The 18667-nt window shown below is 26.8% G+C and overlaps 1 protein-coding gene across 1 annotated transcript in view; it reads left to right on the top strand.

Annotated features, from left to right (window-relative positions):
- Nucleotides 1-18667, top strand: part of LOC112688551 — a 176598-nt gene that overhangs the window by 56930 nt on the left and 101001 nt on the right. The window lies entirely within an intron of this gene.

Genomic DNA, 18667 nt, shown 5'->3' with positions numbered 1-18667 from the left:
TTAACGCTATACGCTCGCTATGTGTATTATGGTTAGGTATATAAAGACTTTTCATAAAATTGAATTAAAAAAAATTCTCACAATTTTAACAAAAGTCACGAAAGGATATAGTTTTCATTTTCGCATTCCTCATTAACAAACATTTTTCAAGTATAAAAAGCTTTTAAAGCATAGTATGATACTTAACGTGACTGAATGTATGTTTGCTTTATCCAACTGTTTCACAATAGCGATAAAGCGTATTTTGTTGTTTTAAGATCATTGAATAAGTAAATAATATTTTCTCTTGAGTTCTTCTGTTGTTTAAGTGGTCGTTTAAGTGTTGTAAATAATTCGAATAATTAATATTAATAATAATAACTAATAATTTTCTATATGAATGTGTATAAAATATTTTTAAATTTTATTTTTTACATCAAATTCGTTTTACAAAAAATATTATTTACGTTTGTGTAATATATTTATCTTAAAATCGTATGACTTTATAAGAAACCGTATACAATAACATTCAAATTTGTAATAGATATTTTTCAAATATTTATCGGTGATGCATGATATTTTTTAAAGGTTTTATATTTTCCCTCCTCCATTGAATTGCTTTTCCGTTTCGTAGTAAGCAAGTATAGCTTTGCTGTCGTTCGATGTTGATACAATGAAGTTCTTTATTCGTACATCACGCATAGCAGTGTCGTATATAGGAGGGGTTCCTAGTGCCCCCCCCCCCCGAAGTATTTAAAAAAAACTTAAAAATTATTTTAAATGTTTGTTATATTTTAATTGTGCTTTATGCTTATTTAGAAATAATTTTATTAAAAAAAAAAAAAAAAAAAATAGAAAAATGATTTTAACCTGGTTGCATTTATTTTATTCAATTGTACTTCAGTAGTTCATTAAAATGTTTTAGGGTTCTCGATTTATGGTTTAATGCTTATTATTAAGAGTTAATTATATAATAAATAAATAAATTCTAATTGTATAATACATTTTATTCATAGCATATTTTACTATAGTCTAGTAGGCATATATATATAATTAAATAGTCAAGTTCCACAACATATACCTTTTGTTCATAAATCAGGATTATATTTACTATAGGAAATACGTAAATAATGTGATCAGTTGGGACAATTTTTATTGCCTTTGTCAAATAGTTTTGGGACATTCTGTAAATGAAATGTATATAAGTACATACTGTGTCTTATTTGTAATTCTTAGATAGGAGTAGCAATTTAACTCTGTCCATAGTAGCCCCCCCCCCCCCCAAAAAAAAATATTTTCTGTATACGTCACTGACGCATAGTATTGTGTTCTTACACAGTCAGAAACGTTGAGAACAAAATCATATCTGATTGCACGTTTATATAAAGTGTGTTGAGTTAAACGGACCTTGATCGTTTATTATTTATGACGATAATCGGATCGTGACCCTATGTGTAAAATATTTATAGTATAGAATCAAGTAGTTGACATTAAGCGAAGGCACGAACCGATTTATGTTGATCAATGAATTAATAAAATATTAAATTTCCGAATTAAATTTTACTCAGCGCTGCCAAATGTCACCGGTGATATGTGATGAACAGTAGGCACGTTAAAAATTAAGGAACGTTTTTTTATTTCTTTTATTCTAGACTCTATCGCAGTTCTGTTTACATTTTACGCCGTTTGAACTATGTATAATTGTTTCCATTTATGTTTATACGAGTATGGTCTACCACGAAATGCGTTTGTCGTCTGCCAGCAATCATGTTCATTCTATAACAGGACATAATAACTTGTTCCGTCTAGACAGCTGCAGCTGCGTAGCACTACGTTCATCAGCAAATCGAACGTCCGCCGGGCCAAAACCTCGCTCGCGCTTATGTGCTCTATTAGTCGGCATGATATACTGTAAAGTTGACGACTGACCTATATTGTACATTTTTTATTAATGACACGAGAGTCTTCAGACCTTAGTCGTAAACTGTTATCTATAGTTACATTGCTTTTTTTATTGTTTAAAATATAAAAATTTACTGTTGAAAAAGAAATTTCAAAAAAATGAACAGACGACTGAGTATTTTAATTATTTATAATATTTAGAGCCGTGTTGTTCGTACTATGAAAAAAGCCTATAAATACTTCTTTAAAAATTCATTTGTGATATAAAATGTTGTTAGTGGCTATATTTTTATTTGCAATGGGTACTTTCTGTTGTTTTCAGAAAAAAATATCTTCTATATGCAAATATTTTCCCCCAAGCATTCTATCGTTCCAACCGCCGTCGTGTTCTTAGCAAAAGTCTCATGAGAGCATCCAGTGTTTATGAGCCTCATATGTTACATCTGTTCGTTTATAATAGCATGTGATCGGTTGAATTATTTGATTTTAAATCGAGTATCTGGTTGTTCGGATGGGAGATTTATCACTTCTACACTTTTCTTTGTTTGTGAATGTCTTAAACCATGGTTTTGTTTTATTTTTATCATCTATAGTGTATCGCAAACGAACGGCGATCCAAATATATATATCTGGATTTATCTGTTCTATACAAAGGCTATATTATACTTATGTAATTACTCAAATAGTATTTTGGATTCATATTTTATGTCTCGGATAGATATGCTAAGACATTGAAGTCTACGGGCTGTGTTAATATTTTCGGTTTTTTATTTACTTTTTCTGTGTTGTAAACCTTGATCAAATCTAGCTATAAGAGTTTAGTTAGTTTGGATTAGTTTGGATTTTTCATTCATTCATTAATTTAGTTTATGTAGTACTATTGTTATACACTTGTTGTTATACATTGGGTTGGTACTCTTAGGGTTACCCTCTAAGGGGTTATCGGTCTCCAATATACAAATTATATACTTAGACAAAAAAGTTTCTTATTTGCCATAAAACTTCTGTTGTGGACTCGAATCATTGCCATTACTGATGTAACGTATGTTTTGTTTTGTTTTTCTAAAAAAAACCATTACGATAGACAATCGTTGACTGATAATTTTTACGTAATATTTGGTACCTATAAATTATAATAAAAACCAAATTGGGTAAGGACTATTCACCCACCGAGCATCAATGCCGTAGAATATTGCCATTATATTATTATTTTGCCAGCATCGATTTAAGATTATATCCGGGTCGTTAACCTGGCCGCGTATTGATCTCGCCTGGGAAAAAATGACACATTTCTCAACAGGGATTTGTGTGGTAAACGAATTATTATTGTCGACGGGTCTCATGGTATTTAAGGAGCGCTAAAATTATGCATGTCACGTTGCTGTAGACGCGACACAAGCTTTTATCCGCGAAATAAATTATACGTATTGAGATCGCTATGGAAGTAGTTTTCCAATTTCCGAAATTTTCACATAATAATGTGAATTAAAATTTATCTTTTTTGGGGAGTTATTATTTTGCAATCACCCGTAAGAAATAAAAACGTATGACCAGTTAATCTGCACCGGCTTTCTGGAGTATTGATTGGAACGCTTACTAAACAAGAATTTACATGATTTAACCAAATTTTGGAGTACCATTTCGATGGTGATATGATAGATTTCGATTTTTTATTACTTACATTTAATTGATGTTTGAATGTTTGACAGGTCTTAGTCGCGTAAGCAGCGCATAAGTGTCATTTAGACATATAGGCACTTATGTGCGCTGCTTTTAGTTTCATGCTTGAGTATATATTTTTAAATTTTTTTTTACGAGAGCAATATATTTTATTAAATTAAATAGCGTACTGTCCACATTTAATACCAGTCAATGGATAAATATGTTTTGATCTATAAATATTTTACGTATCACAGGTAAAACCAAACACAATAAAGTGCAATACAGTATGTATGCACAATGTACATTAAAAATCTATGTGACAGGATGAGATGAGATTGTTTCACAGATTATAAATTTAATTCAGTGGGTTACTACTTCGGTTACTTTATTTAAACTATCGGAAAAACAAGCACAAACCGTGTAGTTGAAAAAGTGAAACTTTAACCGGTGACGTATGAAAATTACATTATTATCATTAATACAATAATGTAATATAAAACCGTCAGAAATAACTTATTACGTTATTTACAAACGGATTAATCTATCGGCAAAATACGTTAAGGTCGAATGTCAGGTATTTTGGATCTATGTGCTGCTGACGTTCTTTTGGTGATTCCCGGCGACGTGTCACGTGTTCACAAACAATATCGTTACGCGCCGCGCCATCTATCGGACAATGGGACACTAGTGATTGTTTCTCGAAGTCGTCGCTCGGCCGCATCCGTTCCTTTAGTTTTTCATATTTATTTCACGCACAGGTGTCGCTCGCTGTTCCGTCCAATCGCTCAGTCTATTCACGTATTTGCGAAAATGTGTTTTTATTACAATTATTATGATTATATCCACAATAATTAGGGACCGGATTTATATGCACAAAAAATCCTCAAAATATGCTTCTAAAATTGCTGTAATATACTATAAAATATGTACTTAAATATTCACTTAAAATGTTGTTTAAAATTATGTACAAATATGTGAAATGTATTATAAATGTAAAAATAAGTATTAATTAATACGGTATTAAAAAAAGTATAAAAAAGATTTTAAAATATTTTGTCGTCAAGTCGACACTTGAATTCTATATTATCTATCTATCTATCTATATATATATATATATATATATATATTGTATATGACTATAATATGAGGTATGAGTATGTAATCTTATCTTTGGAAATAATGACCGATCGCAATTTTATTGATATTATGTGGCTGTGAAGGTGAAAATACGACGAAAATGAATATATGTGCTATTAATAATAATATCCACTATAAAACTACAAATATGCATTTAATAGATTTAATGCATTAATAATAATAATAAAATTAATACATTAATAAATTTGAATTTGTGATGAATGTAACTTCAATCTTTGTTTAACACAAATCGATACAATATTATAACATTTGATTTCAAATTGTTTTTTATATTTAACAGTGTAATTTAATTTAAAATCAAGCACAACTCGAATATAGTTTTCAAAACAACATAATGCTACTTTCATCAAACAATTTGACCTCGTGGTCATATTACACAAATATTTTAAAATCCCTTAATACTATTATACCTACGTATATAATCAAAACGGTTATAAAATTTTCGATAAAATTTACTAGTCATATATATTAACCGTGCAAGGAAACTTATAATTTTAGTTTATATCATCTGATTAAATAATATGTCTCATTTTCTTAGCCATTCCTATCGAATCATTTCTCGAAAACAATTCATCAAGTATAATTAATTAAAACAAAACTGTAAAATGTTTGGAAATTAACTATTATTTTGTTTAAGAATAAAGGAGATCGTCATTTGGTTTCGCCACCATGTACTTTTTCGTGAAAAAGTGCAAGTACATTAAATAAAATAACTGTTGCTGGAAAAAAATGTAATTCAAAGTCAAAATATCTTCTATAACAGATATACGTTCATAATAAAGAGGATTATACGTTTTTTATTTTCATCGTATTTTATCGGATAATTAAAAATGCATATTTAGACGCTGTTATTGATAGAATTATTTGTATATTGGATTTATCAACATACAATGCATACCGAGACCCAGGAAGGAGCTGATCATGTATAGACTCCATTATAGAATAAAAGTCTTTTTTCCGTTTAATCCTCATTTTTATGTTAGTGTTCTGATCCAATGTGGTCAGTAGGTACGTCTAAATGTACTTATTTTCACCTCCCATATGCCAGTTTTCGTGGAAAACTACTAGAGTTTAACGGCTTTTTAAATATTTAATAGTCTTTTGTACGTCAAATGAATGACCCATTATTGACCTATATTAAACTTAAATGAGTTATTAAATTGATTGAATGTTGTGCATTCGGAGTAGTAAGCGATTTGTTGCATTTCTCAAAACGAAAATAATAAAATATAATTTCCAATGTATTAGTTATATTAGTGAAATTACTTCATCCAGGTAATTTATATATATATATATATATATATATATATTGGTCTTCGATCATGAAATAGTTGCCGTTAACTATTTGCGTATTTTTATGTTTATTAATTAAGATTGTACTCATAATAGTATTTTTACGTATTTTTTTTTTAATTTATTGTTTTATAAAACAATTCAAAACAAAACTCATTGCATTCTTATTTCAGTGGATCATTTTGTAAGTATAAATACTATTTCGTTCATTTTCCGAAGGTAAAATATTTTTTGAATTTATAATTACTTTAAATTTTTTTATTTTATTGTATTTAAAGCAATCATATTTTGATTAAAATATTAAATGTCTAAAGAAATACCATTAATATTTGAGTTAGTAATATTTATAAATATATATGAAGCTTTAAAATAAAAATAATAAAAATAATTTTCATTTCATTTTTTTTTGTTAATTTTAATTTATATTTTCGTAATTATTTTATATTTTGGTTTTATATTGGTTATATTGTATTTATTGAATCTATTTTTATTTTTTTTTTGCCTCGTTTGGTAACAATTGTCTACTTTCTATTAACCTTAGTCGAATTGTATTTTATCATTCCATAATTTTAAAGTATTAAATATTTAAGATTATACTTTATAAATGTGTAGCATAAGTACTTCTGTATCTTATATTTTGTATTATATACTTTTTAAACAAGCGTTTTTAGGTAATGAGAAAATATATAATGACATTTTTAAAAGTGATTGTACATCAAAAATAATTAATAAAAAAAAACATAAAATCGAATGAAGAATTGGTAGATACCCTTAGAGCAGATTATTATTAAAGTGTGAGTTTTACGTTGGGTCGGCGCCAAATTGTGTTTATTATATTTCTTGAAGTATAAAATTTAAACTTCCGATTAAATGTTAGAACTGTTGTAGTAAATTAGGCATAAAATACTTCAATGTTTATTTTTATTTTTTTTCTTAGGAAAGTTTAAACTTTTCAAAAATTTAATTTGCGTAGCACGTTTTATATTTTTAATGAAATGACAAGTATATTTACCGTATAGTTATGCGACGTGCGAGTTTTTTTTGATATATCTGTATACTTTTTTTACTTTTTTTTTGATATTCAGTTCTAAAAGTTTCATGCATATGCCTTTTTGTCAGTAAACATTACAAAAATCTTTTAAAGAAATTCATTTTTATATGAGTTTAAAGTTAATCTATAGTTATGGATACTTTTATAAATAATAAAGATTGGTATATCTGTAATTAAAATGGATTTTTCTCGTATCAAAGTATAACATTTTTATTTTGATAATTTTAAAGCCAAAATTAAATTAGGTATTTATTTATGTATTTTATGCTCTTAACTTTACAAGTATTTAATATTTATATTGCTCGAGATTTTAAACAATTTCTTCTTGGTACAATATGATTTGAAGGTTTTGTAGAAAGTAACGACAAATAGGTTTAAAATCAAAACTACTTATTTTGTATATTATATGTATATTTATTTTATAAATCATTGGAATTACTTATTATACAGAATCTAAAATATAACATATATAAACATATAAAATAAAATATATTGTTTTCAGTTTAGAATATAACAAGCGAGTGTTAATTAAAAAATGTTATTATTATTATTATTTTATTTATTATTAATAACTTAACACAATAAACTAAAACAAATTAAATTTCCCAGACTCAGTGTTATTTATTGATTAAAATATTTCCATTGGTTATTTAATATTTCATGATTTAAATTTAAAAATAATATATTCACCGCTTTATTGTTTTAAATATACGTGTATTAAATTCCCATATGCTCCGGGTTTTGGACTTCGGTTACAGGTTGGTGACCCTTCTGGTTTTTATGATCCATTATACAGCTTTCGGTCAACTATATGGACATTGCAAATTATATTTTTTTATTTCGATGAAAATGCGTTTGAATTAACACCTGTTAAACGTTAATCATCTTACTAATTTGTTTTGCGGCAAAATGTTTCTGGATTATTTACTGATATTTTATACTTATGAAAAAGAATGAAATTTAATACTAAATATTAACTTATTTATTTGTTTCGGAGTTGATTTAATTTTTTAACTAAACTTTACTTGTATCATTATTTTTATGCCATAAAACAATGATAACGAAATCCATTAATTGTATATGTTTGTCAATATTTGTATAAATATTTGATATTATAGTACTTAATATTCTTCCTATATGTCATATTTAAGAAATTCTAACACTGTACACAAACCAGCTATTTAATATATTTTAAATTTGTTAAAAATACGTTGAAATAAATTATTTTTAACTTATACAAAAGTAAAATTAACAATAAAATATATTTAATTTTGATTATCGACGAATCTGTTTAAAATACCTAATGTATTTAATTGATTTATAATTTGTGTGTTATTCATTAGGGAAAATAATTATTAGTATTATTGTTATAAGTTGTATGCTGTGTTCTTGTAAATGAAATTGTGTTCATTCCTCTCAGAATAAAATATTGCGGGATATTGTTTATCAGAATCTCAACGTCGTTATAATTTTAATAGGTCAACCGAAGTTAAGTTTATGAGTTTTTCGACTAATACGTGCTTTGGAGTAAGTTAATTATACTAATATATATTTATTACAAGTATTTTAGTTCTCATCGTATTTCCGATGCATTCAATTTTCGGTGATCGTTGAGGTGTGGGATACAACCAGCTAAGCTAGGTTTTGGATAGGCGCTCTTATATCAGAGTGCTTTTTTTATCTCTTACAAATTTCACTTTGGTTTGTGCCACATGGATTACGACAATACTACACGTGTTTATAAATATATTATAGTGGTTGCGTTTGACTTTTGAAAGTGATTCACATTGATAGCATCGCACGAATATGGGTGCAGAGACGAGAGCGACGCAGTTTTACACCGTGTTCGATCATATCTGGAGACTCGTGAATTATTTATTAACTCATTGTCTATCTCGATACATTTGACTTTCGGACATATCACGTTTACCGAACACTGTATCCGCAGGGTCTCGACACATTTCTAGTATTGTTTATATCAGAGACGGAAAGCGTTTATGAAAACGTTTTTAAAAAACATTATGGAACAAAAAAAAATGTTAAACGAAAACGAAAAAAATATAATAACGAAATTAATTAATAAAATGAAAATAAAAAAAATAAAATATAATAACGAAATCAATACATAAAACGAAAACGAAAAAAAAAAATATATTATAACGAAATCAAAAACAAAAACGAAAATAAATTATAGTAGGTATTATACTATTATTATTTATTACGAAAAATATATCTGTTATCAAAAAGTTAATAATTCTGATAACTAATAGATAATTGTTGAAAAATAAAATATATTAATAGCATTGCTAAATAATTAATTATAGTCCACATGGCCAGTGACGGTGCTAGATTTTGGGAGGTCCTGGGCAAAATTAATGTTGGATCTTATAATTTATATTAATAAAATATTTTAAGTTCAGTAAAATCAGAACCGCGGGGCCTTAATTATAATTTAAGGCGCGGGGCCTTGGACAACTGCCCCTTTTGCCCACCCCCTCGCACCGTTCCTGCACATGGCACATACAAATTGCACTGGTGATGGTAAAATTATATTATCTTTCACGACGACGGTCATGAATCATAGTGTAATCTATAACATGGTTGCCGCTCAATTATTATAATATGATTATATTATTATCTATTGATTTTAGCAGTTGATTAGGTATTGATTTTGTTTTATAATTTATTTTACCTATTAATTATCCTATTGGTTATTATAGTAAATTGTAACAATAACATGATTTTATAGACACATGAAATAGTGCAGTGCTTCCCAAATTTTTTCGACTAATGGCACCCTTTTTGATTTAAGGTTTTTTCAGGGCACCCTTCTCTAAGACATAGCATGATTAATCATAAGGAAAATGTTAGTCCCGATAGTATTTCATGACGGCGCGGCGCCCTCATACAGACATCGCGGCGCACACTTTGGGAACCTATTTAATAGTGTTTTACTTTACGTCTTTACTTACTCTTTAGTCTTTACTCTTTACCAATGCACTTTTTAAAATCGTTTTAATTTAAAGTTTTGAATTTTTTTATTTTCATATAAAATATAAATTATAATTTTGATTTGAAGTTTAAATTTTAAATATTAAGAATAATTAATTATAACTTAAGTGCATTTCTAAAGTATATTGAATATTCATTGTAACTATTATAAGTTAGGTATAAGAAATAAGAATATATCTAAAAAAAATTAAAAAATTATCAAAAATGTTATTTATAAACACTATTTAAAAATAACGTTTTTAGAAATGTTAATCAAAAACTTAATAGTTAAAAATGTTTAAAAACGTTAAAAAAAACCATATTTTTTAAATCAATAAACAAAAACGAAAACGAAAAAATCAAAAACGTTTTCCATCCCTGGTTTGTATTGATACACTCTTATTTATGTGCGTAGTTCTCTGTGATAACTCTCTTTCTCTCTGTCCCTTTCTCGTTCTTTCTTAATATCACGCTCATACACACATACACACACATAAACACTTATACACAATATATCTTCTGTATAATTTTCCGTCAAAAGTTATTTTTGTTCATTTCGATTAAATCGTTTCATTTGACGCCGTGATCTAGTTTATTCGTTCCGTTCTCGCTTGTAATCCGCTTTAAAAGTTTATACTAGTTGTTTAGAGCACACATAGTCATCGACGTCGTATATATAGTGTATAAACTAGCATGCACTTGCGCGCGCACACATTATTCGTATTTATATGTACATTTGTGTATAGATGTCCATACAACAGTCGGATTGTCCGTTTGGTTCCAACTGATTTAGTAGCTGCAAAGTTTTTCGTCGTAAATCAATAAAAAGCAGCGGAAACAAATTTATAAGAACTAAAGAATAAAACAGTAAGAAAAAAAAACCCTTTGTCTGTTACCCGTCAGTTATTCGTGTATTATATGTGTATACGTATGTGTGTGTATGTGTGTGTGTTATTATAAAAAGTTTTTGCGTGGAATTCTTTAAGAAAGGTACAGAGCAGGGGCTAGACGGAAAACTTGGTGGTCGAGCTGTAGCGAATAACGTCTTTATGAAGGTCGGATTTTGTTTCTTCGGATTGATATTATTTTCTAAGTGAATTATAATATGTATATGTGTAGTGTTATTATTTTTTCATTTAAAGTTTAATAAGAGTTGGCATTATTATTTTTTTTGTAAACGATATTTTATATTATATGATTGGACTGGATTGATAACAGGGAAACAAAAGCTAATCATTTTATATTAATTATACATTTTGATACAAGTTTCTAAATTGGTTTTAGAGGTGTGACAAAATTACACTTTTATCGAAACCGTTTGGCGACTTTTCTTCTTTGGGCGTAAATCATTAAAAGTTTAAGTTCACCTTCATAAAAGTTAATGTATAAAAAGGAAATCCTCAAATTTTTTAATTTAAAATTATTGGATTTCTATATTGCTCATAAATTGTGATTTATAATGCATTGTAAGCTTATTATTATAATATTATTTTTAATAAAGATATTATGTAATATTGACGTATATATGAGTCAATATTATATCTTATGCATTAAAAAAAAAAATGAGTTATTAAGTAAGAGAGCATTAAGTGTGAATCAATACTTAATATACTTTATGATAAGATTTTTAAATATTGTTCTAGTTAAGCTCTATTTATATAAAATATAATAAACGAATATACTAGATCGATTAACTTTAGTTCTTATAAATAGGTATTACCTATTTTCTGAAAAAGAATTGACATATTTTTATCTTTATAATTAGTATAAACAAGTATTCATGAAAAAATATATAAATCATAACTAATTTTCTAGTAATAATTTGTAAAATATAGTATTTTACTATAGTACTATAATTTGTTAAAATAATAATGTAATTAATTTATGAATTTAATTATAGAAATTAATAAATATATAAATAATTTAATTAATAGTTTATTTATAGAAATAAGTAAATAAATAAATACTTGGCATGGAATATTTTTAATTGGAAACAGGTTGTACTTTACAAATATAATAATACCAATTTGAATAATAAGACCAAGTATTTATTTATTTATTTCTATAGATATATAAAATATTTGTTTATTTATTTATATTTTAATTTATGAATATTTATTGTTTAATAATTTTTAATTTTAATTACATTTTTTATTATTTTATGAGAAATAAATTATTATGTTTAATAATTAGCTTATTTTACTATTTGAACAATATATATGTCTTATTGAGAAAAAATTAAAACAATTCCATCCTTAAAATTGTGCGAAGACTTGTAATCTATTGAAATAATCTTGATATTATTTATTTATTGAGAGTTTAACTTGCTATTTTACTAAAAGAAAATTAATAAAGCATTGTATTTTAGTCATTTTTTTTATATTGGTCTTAAGGTACAACAATAGTAAATCAGAAATTTCTTTTGAACATTATTCCATTGATTTATTTAATATTTAATAATACCGTCTATTTTATTGTATAACATTTTTTTATATAAGTCATCGTGATGATCTAAAACAGTCGTTTATTGATCACAGTGATTAAAACCGAATCATTGCTTGACTGATTTCCTATTCTTAGAATAATTAACAACAAGGAATGTGATATAGTACCTGACAGAGAGCTGTATTATTATTTATCCTGGATTCCAGTGTGGGTTAATTATGCTTGTCTGATATTTAACAATGAGGTTTATTATTTTGGTTAAATGTCCTCTTCACATATAATGAATTTACCATCAGATTATCTAGCATACCAGCGTCTATCAATGCTATTTCCATTAATAAACAAAAAATCAGTCATTCAAAAAAAATGTTCAATACTAATATAAAAGCAATTACTACTATCAATAATTACTTATGCATGCCCAATCTGGCGAAAATGTTTGGCTACACACCTATAAAAAAATCCAAATTTTCCAAAATAAAGTGTTAAGAATTATCACAAATGCTCCGTGATTCATTCGTCATGATAATATACATAAAGATCTTCAAATTGTTAAAATTGCAATCCACATACCTACCATATCAAGAAATTTCCATAACTCATTAGTCAAAAACAGGCTCGCTTCACTATAATCTTCATATTCATCCACCACTTCAACGACGTCTAAAATGTTGCCGTCCTCACGACCATATAAGTTAAACTCAACCTCCAGTCTCTAATCTGTATATGTTTATTGTTGTTATATAATTTTGTAAAGTTATTGTAATCACATAATTACATAGTTCACTTATCTGTATACATTTGTTTATTTACTTATATTTTATTTATATTTAACTATCCTTTTGAAATAAACACAAACTAATGTTCTTTATTATCCATAGATGTAGATAGCCATAGGCTAGGATTGTCTTATTTATTAAATAAAAAAAAAAAAAAAAACCAACAGATTATGTATTCAATAAAATAGATTACTTAATTTCAACCTCATGCATGTGCGGTATATTGATCGAAAAATTCATATTGATGTTTGATATATTGACAAACTTTAATATTTTTTTTCGAAAAATTTGTTATTATTTATTTATTAGTTAAGCTGTGTTTTGTTATTATAATGGTCATCGTTAAACTAAGTTATACAAGTAAATATCTATACTGATAAATCATCTTAGCTGAACTTGGTAAAAGATTTTTATCTTCGCATGGGCTCTAGTAAAAATAAGAAATGAGGATTCTTTATTTGGTAAAAGTCCACACTACACACCACGGTGGTGGCGATATCGTCAAATCGTTCACATTGCGGCAGTAGCGATTTTTCAATATTATATTAAAATTAATAAATGGTCTTACTATATTATTGTTATGTATTATAATATAATATGTTATGTACTAAAATAAAACACAAATTTCGTATACCTGTAATTACAGTAATGAGTAATATTCGATAAAATTGTAAGAAGTACAGTAGTAGTACTAGTAATATAACTACATCATATTATATATATATATATATCAGGCGCGTACACAAAGGGGGAGGGGTTAGGGTTTAAAATCCCTCCAGAAATTCAGGAAAATTATTAAATATGTTTTTATATAATAAAAGTGGTATATAGATTATATAATTATGAAAATGTACTACCTAAAACCCTTCCCGAAATGTTTTTTGTGTGTGTGCCTGATATATTTATATACTATAGGTTATAGCATTATACTATATCCAGCAATGTTGTATATAAGCAATTACATACAAAATACTGTTATATTACCGTATTGCTTCTTGGATTTTCAAAGAAAATGCCGCATCGGTGGTGAAAATGGATTCGACACATTTGTGTTCACCGCGCTGCGATATTTCTTATCGTCATTGCCATCGTGTTACAGTGGTGCTTAACTCATGGTTTTTATTCTTAAGTTCTCGTAACTGAATTAAATAAAATTCAAGTCAATAGGTTCTATCATTTCTACTTTGATAATTTCATTAGATATGTACCTGAATGTTTTTGAGATCATGAGTAAATTAAGGAATATTCCATAGATGGTCAGTACAATACATGTTGCTTATTGAATAATGCGTGATTCGTTTTTTTACTTATTGTGATTTAATGGTTTTATATTTTAATTACATATGTTTAGGAAGGAAAATGGAAAGAGGCAAACTTTTATATGTATAGTACAAGGTTATAAATAATATAAGGTTAGATTAAAATATAAGAATTCAGAGATTTATAATTAAGATAAAAGTTAGAGTTTTTATAGTTAAGCCAACCAGATAGAACAGCTTAAATTGCTTAAATTATAGATTTATGCAGTTCTCACTTGTAAGTTAGAAGTCTTCTGGATTTGAGAGGGAGCTGTGTCACGTTTCTTGTGTTAAAAGTCAAAACTGTCTGACTTTCTGTCATGCAGAACAAAAAAAAAAAAAGAAAAGAAAAGTGTTTGATAAAAGAAGAAGAAGAAACTCAAAAGTTCAATTACCGAGATGTCGAAGCAAGAAATATATGATAGTGAACAATCTGAACTTATTTGGCAAAAATTGTAATCAAACTTCCTGTATTGTGGGTGGTACATGCTTCAACATAAATGGCACGGCGCGCCGTTGATAAATTTTGTAATTTTTTTATAATTTATGTAAAAAACTTGTATTCAAATCCAATAAAAACGAATCCTTGAAAAATGATTCACTGATATGGATTATTGGTTTTCTCATATTTTCGAAGACTAGGGAAAAACTGTGGAATTGTTTCCCAGACTTCTTAAGACGTGCCACTTGTTTTCGTAACCATTGGCGTTATTGGTGTGCCTTGTACTCAAATGACAAAATATAGTTCATTATGTTACATACTTATTCAAATATAACCTATTAAACCACTTAGTTTGTATCGATATTTTGTAATATGTCTTCCATTCTGAAAGAAATAAAATAATATATATATCCCATCGTAGAGCTACATTATTTACTTTTAAATAATATACAAGCGCTTTCAAATTCAGTAAACTATTTCAGAATCGATGTTTGATAACGATCTAAATCTAATATCATACTCATGATCCTTGTTGTATCATTACTCCAAAGATATTACCAAATGGTATAAATAAAATAAATAAAATACTAAATTTCAAAGACAATTAATTTTTATGTGAAATTTATTCTGCATTTTACCGAATATTTTCTGGTCGTATTATTATTAATTCTATTATAAGAAATAACAAACTTTTACTAAAATTAAATATCTTGAAATTATTATGAACAAAGTTCTCACTTAGATATTACACATTCACTTTAAAAGAGTAATACTAAGCCAACGTCTCGGAATCTTTTGACCTTTTATAGAATTAACCCAAAACGAATAACTAATATTAATTTCTATTCTACAAACTATTTTTAAAACGTATACAATGTGATTCACTCAAATGGTAGTACAAAATATTTCTGTTTAGTGACCACGGATTGAAATGGGGTTTTCAGAAGGAGATAAGGAGTACTGAAATATCGTTTTTTTTGACGATTTTAAAATACTTACAGTGTACATAAGCTCAACATTATTTGCATTTTTTTTTATGTCTATAGGTATTTTTAATACCAGATTCGGATGGATAAAAATTTTTTTAATACTTTTAAAACAACTATTTTCTTCTCTCAAAAATTGGTTGATTTATAGCAATTGAAAGATGAAGAAAAATAAAAAAGAAAATTGTTATTTAATTTTTAAGTACTAAAAATTGTCTATGTTTTGTCATTATACAATTATTTATAATTAAAAAGGTAAAAAGGGCACAAGGAAAAAACAATTGTAAAGGTTATTTATATTATTATTCAGTTAAAGTTAAATTTTTATTTTTATTTTAAATAATTTATGACACAAAATATTCAGCGTCATCTTACGAATTATTTGAAGATTTGTCCATTATATTGTATGCTTCTAATCGTCGTATGACTTCATCTAGAGTAACTTCTGTAATCTGTTTATTTTTTAGTTCTGTGCATGTTTTAGCGATTTTCTATTTTAAATGCTAGAAATAATTTGGTTATACAAAAATTTAATCAAGAATAGTTTTATGTCGAAAAAGTTATGAATACATGCAATTTCAAAATTTGAAGAAACAAATGAGAAATTAAATATTTTTCGATTTTTAATTTACCATTTTGGGTTTGAATATTAATAGAAGAGCTTAGAGTACTCTATACATCGTTTTTATAGAAGTCCTTAAGTACTAGATCGTTTGTTATATAAAGACTTTATTAATGTTTTTGTTTTAAGGTAACTTTGTTCAGAAAATTTCTATTAATTTTTATAACCTCTTTAAAGTTTTAGCATTCATTTAACGTTAACTGCTTTAAAATCCATTCATTTTAAAGTTGTACAACTATTTAACAAAGAGATTTCTTTTTGATAAGATAAATTAATTTGCATTGTCTGTCTCTTTTGAGGTTGTGTTTTTTCTCGAGATTTTTGTTTTATGATAGATTGTAATTTAATAATTGTTTTATTGTACTGGTGTGATTGACGCATTTATAATTTATCTATATAATAATAAATTAAATATAAAAAATATTTGTATGATTATACAGCTCATTTTGAAATTGTTTATTAAGATATATATTAGTGAAGTTAGGTCTTATGATGCGTATCAAATTATTGATTTATTTACCATAATACAATTGATAAATATATGTCGTATGCGGTAAAATAGTTAATTTAATAATTTAATCGTGCTTATACATTTCAATTAAATACTAATTGAAATTATTGATTTAATAGCATCTGAACTCTTCAAGTAAATTTGCTCTTCATAATTATATAAAATTAAGTTCTTGCAGTTTAAAGATATATTTCAGAATAGTTTATGACAGTCAAAAAGTTTTTGTAATATTTACAAATTGAGAGTTAAACATAAATTCACTTTCGCATATCAGTTTGAAATTTTTCAGTTGTTAAAAAAACAACAGTGAAATGTACGAGAGAATCTCATTTTTAAGTAAATATTGACAATTTTTCCTTGTTTGTATTTAAATGAAATTATTTACGACTAGATTAATATTATTATAAACAACGCGTAGTATTATATTCTGCATAGAGATGAGTACAATGAGTGATTTAAAACATTTAGTTTTTTTGTACTTGGTCTATTTTTCAATTAATTAAATTTCAATTTCGTTCCCTCGACGGCAGCGTTTACAAATTATTTTTTTAACGGATGGAAATATTGTTTGAATATTATGTGTGAATTTCACCAACAATATCCCTCGGGGAAAGGTCGAGAAACTCTGGTAATTTTGTACGTTGGATTGATGCGAAACTCGTTTTGCACCATACAATGTGGAAATTCCATCAAATCACATTAGATGACGAATGCCGTTGTGGAAAGAATGAGAGCAAGCGAGTAAGATAAAGATATAGAAATATATGGATAGATAGATAGAAAGAAAGAGATAGAGCGGGAGAGAAAAAGAGAGATATTCATGTACTTTTGATGTCATGTTATAATAGGAAAAGGCTTCCAATGGTGGTGGTAGCTTGTATTGATATACGCATGACGGGTGGGTTAAAGATGAAAAATGTGTAGGATCGTTGCTGAAATGTGTTTTATTTCTACACAATCACGTTGGTGAAACAGATAGAATATGGGTTGACGGACTGTTGTGGAATGTTTAAAATTTTCAATGTCATATTAGTACCGTTATATATATATATATATATATGTATATTTTTTTTCTGAAGTATTCATAATTACAAAATGTAAAAACATTGAACTTATATTATTTTTATAGTTAGGAGTTATAAACTAATCACTTTGAATTTTTTTTCCAACGACTGACAATGATATTTGTGAATTGATCAATATACGATACTGATTTCAAATATTCATTGTTATTGCAATTTCTTTGTTTTCAATGCTTCCCATCGATTACATTGTACAAAATGTCACGAATAATTAGGCATATTTATAAAACATGATGGATTGCGATTTTAAGACCATCCAAGATATGATATATCGGTTTGAGTTGTTAGTTTAACTTTAATTTTGATATGAATACCTCAGAATTTCATTAATGGGCTGACGTATAACTATGCATCACGTTTTAACACAACGCAATCAATCTTTAAATAATGTAAAACATTTGGCGTTTTCCTCCAACATAAATAATAATAATAATAATAATAATAATAATAATAATAATAATAATAA

Source organism: Sipha flava, unplaced genomic scaffold (genome assembly GCF_003268045.1).
Source record: "Sipha flava isolate LNK unplaced genomic scaffold, YSA_version1 39_pilon_pilon, whole genome shotgun sequence".
NCBI classification, from domain to species: domain Eukaryota; kingdom Metazoa; phylum Arthropoda; class Insecta; order Hemiptera; family Aphididae; genus Sipha; species Sipha flava.
The sequence above is the reverse complement of the archived record's forward strand: the minus strand, read 5'-3'. Positions and strand labels throughout refer to the sequence as shown.